At 41.8% G+C, this 17,642-nt stretch overlaps 1 protein-coding gene across 5 annotated transcripts in view; it reads left to right on the top strand.

Moving 5' to 3' along the window:
* The window catches only part of PHKA1 (phosphorylase kinase regulatory subunit alpha 1), a 3,177,076-nt gene that overhangs the window by 673,681 nt on the left and 2,485,753 nt on the right, over nucleotides 1–17,642 (top strand). The gene's annotated exons all lie outside the window — the stretch shown is intronic.

Here is a 17,642-nt window from a genome sequence, read left to right on the forward strand (position 1 = left end):
TTGCCATCAAAGGCCACTCTTCCCTGATAGCATCGAGTAATTGACAAGTTGGCTAGTGTTTCTCCAGGGCTGGGCAGATAAATTCCCTTTTGGAGAGTTCCTTCCACTTTACCAAATTTTTTTGTGAAAAAAGTGTATCTTTGTTGTCAGAAATTAAGTGCTAAGACTAGTGATTTTAATGGCTCTCTCAAAAAGTTTTTGTAATAAAATTTGCATTTTTATTCAGAGTTCCCTGTGAGGAAGTGCTTGTCAAAAGTTACTATTTTCTGTCAGGTTGTACCACTGACTGCCCGGGTGTATGTTAAATCATCGAACGCTTAAAAAAGTGAACAATGATTTATCTAACCCATGTAAGCGAAAGCTTACAATCTCAAAAGCTTCGAACAGCAATTTTTTTCCAAGGGAAAAAAAATCGCTGTTCCACAAAAAAAAAAAAATTAACATTACATAAAGTGGGGGGCTGTGCCCCCCACACCCCCTACTTAAATATACCAACTCTGAGATTGCACTTCAATCATGAAAACAGCAAAGTAACATAAGCGGCCAAGCAATTTCTTTCCCTGGGAAAGAATTCACTTGTATGCCGTTTCGCTCTTTTGACTTTTCATGCTGTCAAGTTCGATCAAGATGCATTTGAAAGAATGCGTCTTCGATCATTTAATAGGAACCGTGACTGCCCAAGTGTTTGCTAGCACCCCCCCTCCCCTTTTTCAGTAGATACGGGGACCAGGCCTCAGACTGTTTGGATCTTCCCTTCCTGATCATCAAAGAGAAAAATGTTTTACAGGAATCTTGTCTTTTGTCTGCAAACTAGCTTCATCTACACCTCCGCTGTCAATTTGTGAGTCTGCTGTCACCATTTTAGGTACCTCAGACCTCTCAATATTCTCTTTTTCTTTCTCTCTCTCTCAATTCTTCTGATGTTTATTTCAAGCCTTTCAGTGCTTACATTCCGAGTATTTCCTTATTTTAAAAGCAAAATATTTTCTTCTCTCTCAGGTTATGTTTTGAGTAATTTTTACCTCAGTATTCACCTCCTGAAGAGTTATGTACTCTGATAATTGTTGCCAGAAAGGAGTTGTTTCATTAGTAACAAAAATAAATGCCAGTGTCCCAGGAAAGATGATGTGACTGTCTTTTCCGGTATTTAGAGGATGCTTTCTTTGCAGCCAGCAGTTTGCCTGATATTTAGCCTCCTGCCTCCAGGTAATCTGACAATTTATACAAGGTTCTTCAGACCCCCAAACCATCCTCTGCCAAACATATTTTGGCAGCTAACCCTATTCCTTCTGAGAAACTTGGGAAAGCATTAGATAGGTTTAGGAAGAAAGGTTATACTTCCACCTCGTTCTGCAGAATAATTGTCAGGCTCACATGTCCAAATTTCTGCTGGCTTCTTTTGATTTGAAAAAGTATTGCCGGCCTTCCTTCTCCAGAGGCTAAGAATTCTCTGATCTTTTTAATATCCTGTGCATCTCAGAAAAGCAAACAAGCCTCAAAATGATCTCATGACTGCTCTTGGCAGTATGTAGAGCAGCTGCTACTGGATCAGTGATGAGATTTACCTGCAGTGAATATAAAAAGTGTACACACCCCTGTTAAAATGCCAGGTTTTTGTGATATAAAAAAATGAGACCACAATAAATCATTTCAAAAATGTTCCCACCTTTAATGTGACCTATAACCTGTACAATTCAATTGAAAAACGAAAAATCTGGTAGGGGAAAAATATAAATGCACAATAAGCTGGTTGCGTAAGTGCGCACACCCTTAAACTGATACTTTGAAGCACCTTTTAATTTGACAAGGGTCTACCCCCCAACACAGCTCAAATGACACACATCCCACAAACTCAGTGTGCAACTCAGCCACAGCCCATAAGGCATAACAACGTACTCCACACTCTAGTCATAGGTGACCCTATAGTGGGGCACACTGTTGTTCCACTCACCAGGCTAAACAAGGAGAAAGTTATTGTCAGCTGCCTGTCGGGTGCCAGGATCCGCCACATAATGCACGCACTCATGTCACTCCACATCAAGTACAAATATGACTGTCATTGGCCATGTTGGTGTGAATGACCTGAGACGTAACTCCCTGGACTACATGAAAAGAGTCATGGAGGAGTTGTCAGATCTTGTAGCCCAGGCAGGTATGATCCTAGCCCTGAGTAGCATCCTGCCATCACCCAGAATGATACCAGAGTACAAGGACAAAATGATTGACTTCAACAACTGGCTAAGCTACTGCTGTCATTCTAAGGGGATCCAGTATCTGTCTGCCTGAGATGACATGACATGATCGACAGACCACGATGCTTTGCCAGAGATGGCCTGCACCTGTCGCCCTTGGGATTCCAGATACTGGCCAAGGCTCTTGCCACCTATATAGTGTCTTTTTTACACAAAGTTCAAATGACAAACTCACCACAGTAACCAATACAAGCAAGCAAAATCTGACGGTAATGCTACTCAATGCTAGAAGTCTAAACATCAAAATGCACTCACTGGAGGCATTCCTTAAAATGGAGAACATCAACATCTGTGCAGTAACAGAGACCTGGTTCAAGGCTCCACAGAGCACCCCTGCATTACCAGGCTATAATTCATACCACACCTTTCGGCCACCTAACCTGGACCGAAACACTAAAGGCGGAGGAGTGTCCATATTCATTAAGGATATCCACACCTCCAGTCTAGTTGCTCAGCATAATGCATCCGAGATTATCGAAGTGCAACAAACTCTGGGCAGTCCAAGTTGTAGCTTGCTACAGATTCCCCACCATGCCCCAGGATTCTCACTCCTCAATTCTTGATACACTGGAAAATATTAGCGTACAACCTAACACCCTAATAATGGGCGTTACCAACTCTTGCTCAACATTTTCTGGAATTCATAAATTCCAACCCCTTGGATCAACTTATCCACACCCCCACCAGGGGCAGGGAATATCCTAAACCTGGTCATTACCAACATGGGCAACCAGTGTTCCACACCAGAGGTCAGTTCCTTGTTTGTCAGATCCAACCACAAGCTAATCTCCCCAGACCTCCATTTCCCGGCCCCACCTCCCATTAGGGAAACCACCATAAAATATTTCTCCAAAGCCAACTTCAGACTTCTTAAGACAGAACTGGCAAACTTCACGACACCCATGCAGATGGACAATAGAGGTATGACTGCTGAATTCTACACAAATGCACTTTATAAGCACTTACACGAGTGCATGGATCCCTAACAGAACCAAGATGTTATCCTCCAAAAAAAAAAGGAAGGCAATCTGGTGGTCCTCTGCAATAAACAGACTCTACAACAGAAGAAAGAAACTGTTGCAAAAGAGAGTAAAATCCCATGATTGGAGGAACTCCCTGGTCAGTCTCAGTAAAAAGCTACCATCCCTCATAAAATCCTCCAAAGCTAGTTAGGAAAACAAAATAGTCACTGATTCTAAAGACAACCACAAAGCTTTCTGTAGCTGTGTCAAGAATCTCAATGGCAACACTCAGATCTACTCTGAGTTGCAACACAATGGCAGTAAATATACAGAACCAACTGATATTGCCAACATCCTGGCAGATAGGTTCAGTGCCACCTAAAGGGCCCACCTCTATACTGGAAGAATGCAAAGTTCCTGTAATGATGGCTGTACAGGTAAAAACCACACTCTCCAAAGCCAAGAACAGAGCATCCATGGGACATGACAACATCTGAGGCTGTGTTCTACATGAACTACAGAATGAATTGGCACCCCACCTAATTACCATGTTCAATCATAGCCTCACTTCAGGCTTTGTGCCCACTGAATGGCACACAGTGATGGTTATCTCACTCCACAAAGGGGGAGCCAGCATGGACCCCAGCAACTACCATCCCATTAGCCTGACTAGCCTGGTCTGCAAGGCTATGGAACATATCATCATGGAACTTATAAACAATGAGACTGGTAATCTCCAAACTCTGGGTTCGGGTTTTTCAAAGGCAGATCATGTCTCCTAAACCTGATAGACTTCTTTGAAGTGGTCACTAAAGCCGTACATGAGGGTAAGGTGGTTCACACAGCCTATCTAGATCTCGCCAAGGCTTTCGACACCACCCCCCACTCTGGAATTATAGATAAACTCACTAAACTAGGTATAAATCCCTGTGTCACAAGATGGGTTGCCAACTGCCTCACTGACGGAACCCACACTGTGAAAGTAGCAGACTCCAAATCCGACTTCAGACCAGTGACAAGTGGAGTACCACAGGGTTCAGTCCTGGGTCCTCTCCTGTTTGGTATCTACTTCTCAGAAGTACAGGCTAACACAGAAGGTCTTCGGCTAACTAAGTTCACAGCTGACTGCAAACTAGGAGCCATAATCAAAACTCCTAACAATGTGGACATCCTACAAAAGGGCCTCACTGAGACACATGCCTGGTGTCAAAGCCATGGCCTCAAACTCAATGCCAAAAGTGCATTGTCATCCGTTTTGGGTAAAAACTCTCTACCCATGAACTACCACATAGGCGATAGTCTACGTAACAATAGAAGTGTGATAAGAGATTTTAGGACACAGGTGGACAGTAGTCTCTCCTTTGATAATCACATTGCCACAGTAGTCAGGAAATCCTTCTATGTGGCACACACCATCACAAAAGGTTTCTCATCTAGAAAAAAAAAAAGTTCATTGTTTCCCCTCTACTCATCACTCATTAGACCCATTATGTAGAGCACAATGCCCGTTTTGGTATGTGCATCACAAGACCTCTACAACAACTAGAAAGGCCACAGAAGTACCTCACAAAGAGGATTACCAGCCTCAAACAGATGCCCTATGCAGACCATCTAAAAAAACCTCCAGCTTTACTCCGTCACATATCGCCTACTCAGAGGTTATCTCTGCCTAACATGCAAAGCTATGTCAAACCCAGAGCTGTTGGACATGCTCCACTTAACGAAATCCCAATCCCTCCGAGCTACGCGCTCTAGGGACCTAAACCTTGTCACCACAATAAACAGAACATGCTGGAAGGACAGACTTCCCATACTCTGGAACAAACTATATCAAACAAAGCTCCTCATTAGCACTCTTCAAGAAAAATCTTGATGGTCGGATGGGAGATGGGAAATTCTCCCCCGGGGATCACTTCTGTGGCTCTGCTCGACAGGGGCATAGGAAAATAATTTTCTTGGGTAGAGAAAAAGGGTACCTTTATGGCTAGGCTTATATAGGCCCTAGGGCCAATAGCCTAGTACCTACCTATGAACCTGTGGAAAGCAAAGAGTGCGTAAGTTGAAGCTGAGAGAAGAGCAGGTTTTGGGGGGCAGTGATGTGTTTTGTAGGGTTGGATACTGGCAAATCATGCTACACTGTAATAGGTTTGACACAGTTTAGCTAAAAGTGGTGGTTTGTAGTTGAGTAAAGATAGGAGATACATACAGAAGACAAGGCAGGAGGAATGTCTGAGCTAGAGTTTGGAGTCAGGGGTTAGGATTTTTTACTTCTGTAGAGTAAGCAGTTTCTGATTTGTCTTTTTGATGCAGTGCTGTATATGGGTATTGAATTTAAGTTGGTCATAGATTGTTATACCGAGAAGTTTTGTATGTGGCTTTGCATGAATGATGGTATTAGCTAGAGAAGAAATGTTTAAGGTTGTTTTGAGGTGACAGAGAGTTTTTGGGAAGAAAGAGTAAAAGTTTAGTTTTCTTGGGGTTAAGCTTTAGTTCATTGGCAGTTAGCCATTTTTCAATGAACATCTGTTTTGAGTGATGGAGAGGAGGTTTGAAATGTTGTCTGAGTAGTTTTTAAGGGTGGAGTTTTCATGGCATTTACAATTTTTGTGATTCTTCTGGTCAGGCTTCACATAAGGAAAATTCAGTGGTTCTTTAAACCAATTTAAACCTAACACCAACATCCGCTCTCATTTCAGATTCCAGTACTGGAATTTATAAAAAGGGATTTACAGTTCTGGATGGACCAGTTACCTTTCAGGGCAGATCTCCCTTTTTCCTTTCCGGTTCCTATTTGGTCTGTAATCACAGATACTTCCTACTTTTCACCCCTTTGGAAACAGCTACTCAAACAAAGTTCAGAGTATATGAAACAATCAAGACCGCCTGAAACACACAAATGTTAAAGAAATTATGGTTCTTTATAAATGCTGTGAAATGTGAAACATGTAAATCTTCTTTAGGTTCCAAACTCGCTACTAGTAGTCATTATCAACCCTACAGTGATGTGGTACGTAAACAGTCGGGGGAACCAGATATAACCAGTTTTGCAGACTACCTATGGTAGCCTGGAACCTAGGACAATCTGTCCTTACAGGCTACATTCGTTCTGCAAGTGCAGAATATCAATGCAGACAAGTAGAGCAGGACTAGGATAGAACCTTCCCCCCCCAAAATGGTAGTTAAACCCAGGGGTTTCCAGCAATTGATCCAGCAGTGGGGAGCTCCTCAAATAGATCTGTTTGTCTCCATTCACTGCAAACTGTTAAAAAAAATTCTCCTTCAGCAATCCTTACAGAAACGCCTGGAAAGCAGATGCCTTTTCATTCCTGTAGACAGTAATGTTTCCGTTTCTTTCTACCCTTTCGTTTTATTAACTCTGGATGATGGACTTTTTATACTTTTTAGGCACCTGTTTCTTGAGGATTTGCAGCAGGTATTGAATCATGCTAAGAAACCTGCTGTTAAAAAGTCATTATTTGGTTAACAGGAAAACATTTTGTAAAGTGTCAAAGTAAAAAACAGGATCCTTTTTCCAGACTCACTCCTCTGTTTCTTCAATATTTGTAATGGTTATTCACTTACCCTTATATCAAGATTAATCTCTCAGCCATCTTCACTTGTCTGCTCATGAGTCCCCTTCTTTCTGATCTGTCTCCATTGAATCCAGTTTTAAAATGGTATATATGCCCAGTTACAGTACAAGTTTCTGTAGAAACTCTTTTCCTTTTGAACCTGCTGATGAGGCTAATTTGAATTTTGTATCTTTGATAACAGTATTATTCCTTGGTCTGACTTCTGCATTGAAGCATATCTGAGGTACAAGTTCTTTCTGTGATTCAACCCTGCCTAATCCATTCACAAGGACAGAGTAACTCTGAGGCTTCCAAGCTTAAGCTTGGCTGCACACTGATCAGCAGTTTAATTTCGGTTCTTCCAGTGTGAAAAAATAAACTGATAAAACAAAAGCAAGTAATTCTGCCAGATTCAGTAAAATCCAGTTACTGGCTAACAAGTATATATTGCCTGGATGCTAGTAAAGAAGAAATTTAGAGGGCCTGAAAGAAAATCAGCTAGACAAGCTGAAGAGAAAATGCTGACTGGGGAGAATCCTGCAAAAATGGTTTAAGCTTTAGATTTGGCACAAGAGTTGGCTTCCAGAAATTTAGAGGAAAAATTGATGAAATGTACTCAGAGGCGATTAAATAAAATGAAACATTGAAGGAGTATATTAACTCCAAACAGTAAAAGCTAGAAAATTACAAAAGCTTTAACTAGCTATTCAGCATTTTCACATTTTGCCTTTTTATTTCAGTCCATTCTCCATTCACTCTGTTCACAACCTCTTTTTCTCATTTTTGCATATTGGGTCGGGGTATCACTTCAACAGTGTTAATCATCTAGAGCAGTGATGGTGAACCCATGACACGTGTCTCAAAGGTGACACTCCACGACATTCTGGGTAACACACCAGCGTTCACCAACACCTGAGTTACCAAAGAAACTGAACAAAATAAAAGAAATATGTGACCCTGTACTTATCTATTAAAACTCAGCAACAAAAACGGCTTTAATTGATAATTAAATCAAATGCAGTGTGTTCTATATTTTTTCAGTTTAATTCAAAATTACTCTTAAAAGTAGGGTAATTTTTGGTGCACTATTTTAAGCCCAATTATCAGTGTGCATATTATTTTCCCTCGTGTAAGTCATTGATTTTTCTTTAACTTTTATAATACATAGAAGCACACATGATTGGACTGCATTTTTTTAAATAAATGAGTGTGTAAAGAATTGTTTCTCTCTTGTTCGAGAGGGAGGGGGTGACACCCCAGCAGAGTCACGATAGGCATTTTCCATATTTTTGACTCAGAGCCCAAAAGATTCACCATTACTGATCTAGATCCAAGGTTTACACCATACCTCTCAATCTCTTAGAGTAAGAAGTCTGGACAAAGCTGTAAATGGGTGACAAAGGCCCAAAAATAGGGACAATTTTTAAATATTGCTCTTACAAACTTAGAAAGTTGATAGAATAACAAGTTTATGCAAAATTTACTGAAGGGTATGAAGTCTGAAACTGAAATGTCTGTTATTTTCTGACTTAAATCTTTAACAATTAGCCAGACATTTGCCAGAAAAAACACAATTTTATGAAAAACAGACCAAAAATATGAGGCAAAATTCTGGGCATTCTCTGAACACATGGGATATATGCAAATGATCCTTATGAACATCAGGTGTTTCAGCAATTGGCAATTCTGAATGCCCATGACTTGTTTCGTCATTTTAATGGACAATTTCAGACCAATAAAGCTAAACCCCACTAGCTGTGGATATGCATATTTGCATATATCCCATGTGCCTCTGATACAAGAGGTTTGGGAGGTCACTTATTGGAAGCTCTAGCTTTGCTGGAGTCTTCATTTTGTTTTTACTGATTGTTTTTTCAGTGTTTGGGATATTTTTGCAGTGACCCTAATGATAATGTACATCAGCTGGGTTTAACAGTCATGTGTTTCTAACTCAACCACTCGGCTTGTGCTGTGCCAATCAGGTCATAAGGCTGAAATATGCATATCCACAGCTAGTGGGGTTTGGCTTTATTGGTCTGAAATTGTCCATTAAAACGACGAAACAAGTCATGGGCATTCAGAATTGCCAGTTAGTTGAAACATCTGATGTTCATAAGGATCATTTGCATATATCCCATGTGCCTCTGATACAAGAGGTTTGGGAGGTCACTTATTTGGAAGGTCTAGCTTTGCTGGAGTTATTTGCCTTACTAAGCTAGAAAAGTCCAGTTTCAGATACCTGCTGATACCTGGACTGTTTAAGCTTCTGTGTTGGCCATACCTTACTTGGGCAAAACGGAAGATTCTTTGTTCACCAGTGAGAGTGGGGAGCTCTGAACAAGCCTACCTGTCCTTGGAGGAGTGGTTTCCGCCCAGAAACTGTAGTTTTATTGGCCATTTTGGGCTAATTTCTCTCTCTTTAATCTTTCGCATATGCGAGGTTTTTGCATTTGTATAAGCTCAGCAGATCCTGCCCAGGTGTCTTGCAGTGACCTACCACGCCAGAGAGACAAAAGGAAAGACTTTGGAGTGTTTAAGTACCATTTTTTGGTTTGTCTTGTTGATTATTGCTATTTCCGCCTAAACGCTCATTTTCTTGCGTTTATTGCTTCTCAGAATGCTAATTTTACACTGAAATTGCATTTATTTGTGCCTGCACTTCAAAAATGTTGTTTTTGTGTTGTAAATTGTATTTTTTAACTGTTACTGGCTTCCCACTCACGTGTGACAACCATTACTGCAATATAAAAGTGTGTTTGCATTTGTTTGTACTGTTTTCTTGAAAAAAACAAAAAAAATCTTGGTATTTTCCCACCTTACTAAGCTAGAAAAATCCAGTTTCAGATACCTGGACTGTGCTTAAGCTTCTGTGTTGGCCATACCTTACTTGGGCATAAAGGAAGTTTGTTTGTTCACCAGTGAGAGTGGGGAGCTCTGAACAGCCTACCTGTCCTTGAAGGAGTGGTTTCTGCCCAGAAACTGTAGTTGTATTGGCCATTTTGGACTAATTTCTATCTCTTTAATCTTTCTGATATAAAAAAACGCATTTGCGTGGTTTTGCGCATAGAGCAGCGGTTTTGCGCATAGAGCAGCGGCAGTTAGCTAGGGTTAAACTATCCCCGGCTCCACAGAGTCTGCTCTTCAGTTTTTCCGTTGGTACTAGCCAGTCCGTCCATTTTAGCACTGAAATCAGATCTTTCTGACTAGCACTTGGCTCAATAAGAGACAGAAGCACTAATAAACTATTGTACTCTATCCCAAACTGTTTGTAAGGAACAGTCAAGCTACTCTCCCCTACCAGGCAAAATAAGAATAGTTCCTTAACCCATTCAGGCATGTCCAAGAGTTACCTTCCCAGTGTGCTCTCCTGTGCACCTGATGAATTTGGGCATCTTGAGGCAATGTCACAACTGCCTCATGCACAGAGACAACCCTCACCTCCTACCACACAACACCAAAATCTGCGAGAGATGCACTTACATAGCTAGACTTGAGGCAAAGCTCTCTCCAGTCATGACTGGAATTGACAGACAAGAGGAGAAGGTACCAACCTGCAGCACTTCACCTACTACACATAGACCCACCACACATGCAACTGCAAACCCCACACATAGCTACATAAAGCCATATTCGGAGGCTCTAAATAAAAATCTGCGGAAACAGAGACCTCCAAAGCAGACATGCAAGCAACCTACACCCACCAACACACTGCAATCATCACATAACCACCAAAACCAGTTTGCTGCACAACCACAGCCCTTAAGGCAAAACACCTTACCAAACACACTTGAAATAGGTGACTCCATTGTCAGGCACACTGATGTCCCCCTCACCAGGCTGAACAAAGAGGAGGTCACTGTCAGTTGCTTGTCGGACGGCAGAATCCGCCATATTACCCACACACATAAGTCACTCCACAACAAGTACAAATACTACTGTCATTGTCCATGTTGGTGTGAATGACCTGAGACATACCTCCCGGGACTACATGAAAAGAGACATAGAGGAGTTCTGATTATGTAATCAAGGCAGGTACGACCCTAGCCCTGAGTAGCATTTTACCCTCACCAAGAATGATACCTCAGTATAAGGAAAAATGATAAATTTCAACAATTGGCTAAGTTTTTGGTGTCATTCAAAGGGGATCCAGTACCTGTCTGCCTGGGATGACATGCTCGACAAGCCTCAATGCTTCACCAGATGGCTTGCACCTGTCACCCCTGGGATTCAGGATACTGGCAAAGGCTCTTGCCACCCCAGTAGTGCCTTTTTTAGGCGAGGCTCAAAAAACAAATCCACCAGTGTAACACATACTAGTGGCAAAAAACTGAAGGTCATGCTGCTGAACGCTAGGCGTTTAAACCTCAAAATGCACTTTCTTGAGGCACTCCTCAACATGGAGAACATTGATATTTGTGCAGTAACAGAGACCTGGTTCAAGGCTCACCCAGAGATTCCAGGCTACAACTCATACCACACATTTCAGCCGCAAAACCCGGACCGAAATACAAAGGGAGGAAGCGTATCCATATCCTTCAAGGATAACCACATCTCCAGACTGGTTGCAAAGTATGATGCCTCGGAAATCATCCAAGTGCAACTGACAATGGGCAGTACTGCAATCCAGATTGTAGCTTGCTACAAATTACCTTCCCAGCCCCGTGACACGCACTCTTCTTTCATCGAGGAACTGGAAAACATGAGGATCCAACCAAACTCCCTTATACTGGGTGATTTCAGCTACCCAAATATCAACTGGGAAAACTTCAGAAGTACTAATACCTTTGCTCAGCGCTTCCTGGAGTACATTAACTCCAGCACTCTGGACCAGCGTATTAACACCCTCACAAGAGGTAAAAATATACTGGGCCTGGTAATCACCAACATGAGGGACATATGCTCCACACCTGTGGTAAATTCCGCATTGATCAGATCATAAACTCATTACCCTAGTTATCCACATACTACCCTCACCCCCGCCCCAAAAGAAACCATGGTGAAAAAACTTCTCCAAGGCGAATTTTATGCTACTCAAGATAGAGGTGGCAAACTTCTCTACTCCCCAGCATGAAGGCAATATGATTGAATCTGCTATATCCTACACAGAAGCACCCAACAAGCACTTACATGAGTGCACAGACCGTGCTATCCCAAACAAGACCAAGACCCACTCCTCCAAAAAGAGGAAACCAGTCTGGTGGACCCCAGCCATAAATAAGGTCTATAATGTTGTTTGTCTTTCGGCTTTTCCCGGTTAGGGGTTGCCACAGCGGAACTCCGGTCCGCTAATGATTGGCAGTTGATTTTTACGTACCGGCTTGCCAGGCCTGACGCACAACCTTCAACAAAGGTACGCCCATTCACGCATGTCTCAACGCAGAACACGCTCTCGCTGAGAATCAAACCGGATAGCGTCTTACTGTGAGGCGACAACGCTACTGCAAAGGAAGAAATTATTGCAAAAAAGAGTAAAAACCCAGGAATGGAGGGGCTCCCTGACCAACCTTAGCAAAAAGCTAAGAACCCTCATAAAAACCTCTAAGGCAAACTTTGAAAGAAAAATCGCAACAGACACCAAAGACCATCACAAAGCATTTTTTAGCTATGTCAAAAACCTAAATAACTCCCAGACCAGCATAATGGTTCAAAATTCACAGAACCAACTGACATCGCCAATATACTGGCAGATAGGTTCAATGCAAACTTCACCCCACTTTCACCCCCCCCCCCCCAAAGGGCCCATGTCCATACCAGAAGATTGTACTGCCCCTAAAATCACAGACAATCAGGTGAAAACAGCACTCTCCAAGGCAAGAAACACAGCATCCATGGGACCAGACAGCATCCCAGGCTGCGTACTACCTGAACTCCAAAACAAATTAGCCCCTCACCTTAATACCATGTTTAACCACAGTCTCACCACAGGCTATGTGCCCACAGAGTGGCGCACGGCAATAGTTATACCACTCCACAAAGAAGGTGCCACCACTGACCCTGGGAATTACCGCCCCATCAGCCTGACGAGCCTCGTCTGCAAGGCCATGGAACGCATCACCATGGAACTCATAAACAAAGACATTGGGAAACTACAAACCCTTGACCCCACCCAGTTTGGGTTTGTAAAGGGAAGGTCTTGTCTCCTAAATCTGGTTGACTTTTTCAAAATGGTCACTAAAGCAATAGATGAGAGAAAGGTGGTTCACAAAGCATATCTTGATCTTGCAAAGGTCTTCGATACCATTTCCCACTGGAGAATTATTGACAAACTCATCAACCTAAATATAAACCCCTACATTACAAGATGGGTTGCTAACTGGCTCATGGATAGAACCCATTTAGTGAGAATAGGAAACGCTAGATCCGACTCCAAACTTGTGACTAGTGGTGTACCACAGGGCTCAGTCCTGTGAACCCCTCCTGTTCGGTATCTACTTCTTGGCGGTACAAGCAAACACCTAGGAACTATGGCTAACAAAGTTCGCAGATGACTGCAAACTGGGTGCCATAATTGAGACCCCTACTGACGTAGATATCCTTTAAAAGGGTCTTATGGATATAGATATGTGGTGCCAAAACTACGGCCTCAAGCTAAATGCCAAAAAGTGCATCATCCCCTTTGGGAAAAACCAAGTATCTATGAATTACAACACAGGTGGTAGCCCACTTACCATGGAAAGTGTGATGAGACCTAGAGACTCAGGTGGATAGTAACCTCTCCAACAACCATATTGCTAAAGTGGTTAGAAAATCCTTCTACATGGCCCATCTTATCACAAAAGGGTTTGCATCCAGGAATAAGGATGTTATTGTCCCCCTCTACTCATCACTCATTAGACCCGTTATTGAATATAATGCCCTGTTCGGGATGTACCTAACAAGACATCTGCAACAACTGGAGAGGCCTCAAAAGTACCTTACAAAGAGGATAATGGGCCTCAAACAGTTGCCCTATGCCATGAGGCTGAAAAAACTCACTGTACTCTGTTGTGTACCGGCTACTCAGAGGTGAACTCTGCCTGACATACCAAGGCTATGTCATACCTCGAATTGCTAGAAATGCTCCACCTAAGGAAAACCCAATCCACCAATGCTACATGCTCAAAGTGCGTAAACCTGACATCCTCAATAAACAGGACTTGTTGGAGGGACAGGTTCGTGTCCCAGAGACTTCTCTTGCTCTAGAATTAGGTCCCCATATATGTGAGGCAGAGCTCCTCATTAGTGCTCTTCAAGAGGAGTCTTGATGAGTGTATGCGAACAGGAAATTCACCCTGGGAATCACTACATGGCCCTGCTAGACAGGGGCGCAGGAAACTAAACCACTTGGAAGGGAAGCGTAAGCAAAAACATTTTTTTTGGCTAGGCTTAATTATGCCCTAGGGCCAATAGCCTGGTACCTACCTATGAACCTATGTCGGGGACAGAGGGGAAAGGGTAGTAATTATAGTAATTGCTGTAGGAGCTCCAATAGTCCTAGATGAGGGAAAAATACAAAAATGGTAGATTTTGTGGTACTAAGAGACTGTTAGAAATGGAGGAGGATTACAATGGCATGTATTTTTATTCCATCTAAAACTGCTATTATGGAGCTTAAGAAAAGTTTGTGAGGTAATTATCAGCTTTCAGTAGGGAATATTATTTTTAGGTGGGGATTGGAATTTGATTTGCAATAGCGAGGATTTCGTTTTACTATCCTTTTGTTGAACAACATGCAGATTTCAAAATCGCTTAATCACAAGGACAACTGGTAAAAACAACTACTTACAACCCTCTGAATGCATAAAGCTGAAAGCACAAATGTAAGGGGTTCTTGCAAAGTCATCATTGACTTTAATGGTGATTTTAATGCAGAATTTGAACGGTTCGAATGTCAAACGTCATTTTTACCATATTTGACATATGGTAAAAACAGCATTCACATGTTCAGCCATCCGAATTGATGAAACAACTTGGATATATTCTGTCTTTCAACAAAATGATAGTAAAGCAAGAATGTATAAGAGGGACGTAGAAGGGACAATATAGCAAAATGGGATAGATTTCTAAAGATATTTATGAAAATACTTTATACGGAAGATGTAAATTCAGCAGAAGGAACTCCGACAGAATTTACTTATTCCCCAAGGTACAGTAACTGGACTAGACTAGATAGAAATTATATTTCACAGAAAGGGTGCATTTAATTGAAAGTTTTAACACATGTCCGATAATTATTTCTGATCATGCACCAATAAAGAGTAAGGTAAAATGCAGGGTAATGAATTAAAGATAAGACACTGGTGCTTTCCCAGCCACCTGTTGAAAGGAGAGAAATTTAAGGAATAAGTAGTGGAAATTATTCGAGAGTTATTAGGAAAGATAGAAATATCTTCAGAAGTTACAGGTAGTGACTGGGATAAAATGAAGATGGAGTTTAAAAATAGGGTCAAAATAAGAGAGAGAGAGATGGTTAAGAAGCAATTGAAATAGACAATTGCCACTTTGATGTTCACATCTCACATACCATAAAACTGGTACTCAAAAAACTAGGCTCCCTATGCAGGCATAAATCCTTTCTCTCACAAAAAGCAAGCATCACTCTTGCACAAAGCCACCTCCTCTCAACTCTATTATACGCAGCACCAATCTTTACCCAAATCAGACAATGTGACCTAGACAAACTACAATCATGCTACAATAAAATAGCCAAGTTTGCTACTAACTCAACCTATAGAAACCATCACTGTGCTGCACTAAAAGAACTAAAATGGCTTAAGCTACCACAGCTACTTAACTATCACCAGCTGAGAACAGCCTACAATAGTCTCAAATATCCTGAAAAAAACCCTCCTTATCCGATCTACTTACTGTCTATACTGCAAACCAGTACCTAAGATCCAGTGAAAAATCTCTCCTCTCCATCACCAAGGCTAACAGTAATGCAGGGAAAAAGCTCTCTACTCCCACACCATTGCCAGAAATTGGAACTCTCTTCCCCTATCCGTGTCCACTGCCCCCTCCACATCCATATTCAAAAACTCCCTCAAATCGCACCTTCTTAGTACCTGGTTATTAGGTTTGTAGTCTGAAGAAGCTGGAACATTTTTCCAGCAAAAGCGCTTACATTAAATCTTGTTTTGGTTTATTACATAATCTTTTGTGGTGGATTAAGTGGACTTTAAGCTGTTCAGTTGCCGTTTTACCCAGTTAGTACGTGGTTATGCCCTTGTCTCACATAACCCTACCTATACTACTAACTCCTAAAACTCCTCTCTGATCACATGCCGGATCTCTGATCCCCCTGTAGGCTTGGTCATGTAATTGGGTCAACCCTCCGTAACACAGTTAAAAAACTCATCTCAGCAGACCGTCAAAACTATTTCACCCACCTACAAAGCAACCACAAAACCAATCCCCAAAAGTTCTGGAGAGGCATATCTACCCTCTTAAAACCAGGTACTGCATTAAACCCAAACCCCTCCCCAAATACACTAGACATTGACCTAGCCACCCAATTTAACTCTTTCTTCATAGACTCTATCTCCAGACTTACCTCTTCTTTTTCAAATAACAATTCCCCTCCTATCTCCACCTCTCTACAACCACCTTGCCCACAAACTCCATTCTCTCCTTCCCCACCCTCTCTACCACCTCCATTCCTCCTTAAACCTATTCCTACTTCCATCATAAAAAAACTCCTACAGAAACTAAAACCATGCACCATTGCCCCCGATAACATCCCCTCATACTTCCTCAGCATAGCCGCCGAAGCTATTGCTCTCCCAGTAAGTATCCTTATCAACCGCTCTATCCTAGAAAGTACTGTTCCTCAAATCTGGAAAAAAGCCTATATCATTCCTCTGCATAAAGGTGGTACCGACAATAACATTAGCAATTTCCGTCCCATTGCCATCCTCTCTCCCATTTCAAAAATCCTAGAGAAATGCATCCATCTTCAACTACTTCCTCATCTCTTAGACAACAAACTATTAACTCTTACCCGGCATGGTTTCAGGCCCCATCATAGCACTATGACAGCCCTCCTATCCTTCCTAGAAACTGTGAATAAAGCTAGAGACTCTGGCCTCACTGTTTCTACCATTCTACTAGATCTCTCTAAGGCCTTGGATACTATCTCTCATAACCTACTTCTTAATAAGCTATCCAACCTAAACCTTTCACCATCATCCCTTACTTGGTTTACCAGCTATCTTTCCAACAGACAACAAGCTGTCAAGTGGAAAAAAGCAACTTCCTCCTTTCTCAATACCCCAACAGGTGTCCCACAAGGCTCTATATTAGGCCCCCTCCTCTTTAATATTTTCATAAATGACTTCTTCCGCTCTATCCCTCATGCAAACATCATACAATATGCTGATGATTCCACAATCATCTGTGCTGCCTCATCCATTCCAACTCTTCTAAATCTTACTCAAGAGTCCTTCTCCACAACAGAACAATGGATGAAACGCAACCATCTAGCACTCAATGCCACTAAAACTAAACTTATGATATTTGCACCCTCTAAAGCCAATAACTTTGATAAAAATTCATTCCCCATCACCAGCCAAAATAATATGCCTCTACAGCTAGTATCCGAATCCAAACTGTTAGGAGTCCAAATCGACAACAAACTAAAATTCAACTCCCACCTACTACTAAATATAAAAAAAACCACCAAAAACTTGGCATGCTCTATCGACGCAAAAGGTTCCTCACCAGATCTACTAAGCTTTCTCTCTCCTCTACATTTCTCCTTCCTTTCCTTCTCTACGGTGCCCCTCTTCTAACAAACATACAAACATCACTCAAAACCAAACTATCCTCTTGTTATAATAAAATAGCCAAATTCGCCACCAGTACCAAATCATCTATGC

Source organism: Protopterus annectens, chromosome 15.part0 (genome assembly GCF_019279795.1).
Source record: "Protopterus annectens isolate FY-2018-M chromosome 15.part0, PAN1.0, whole genome shotgun sequence".
Classification (NCBI taxonomy): Eukaryota; Metazoa; Chordata; order Ceratodontiformes; family Protopteridae; genus Protopterus; species Protopterus annectens.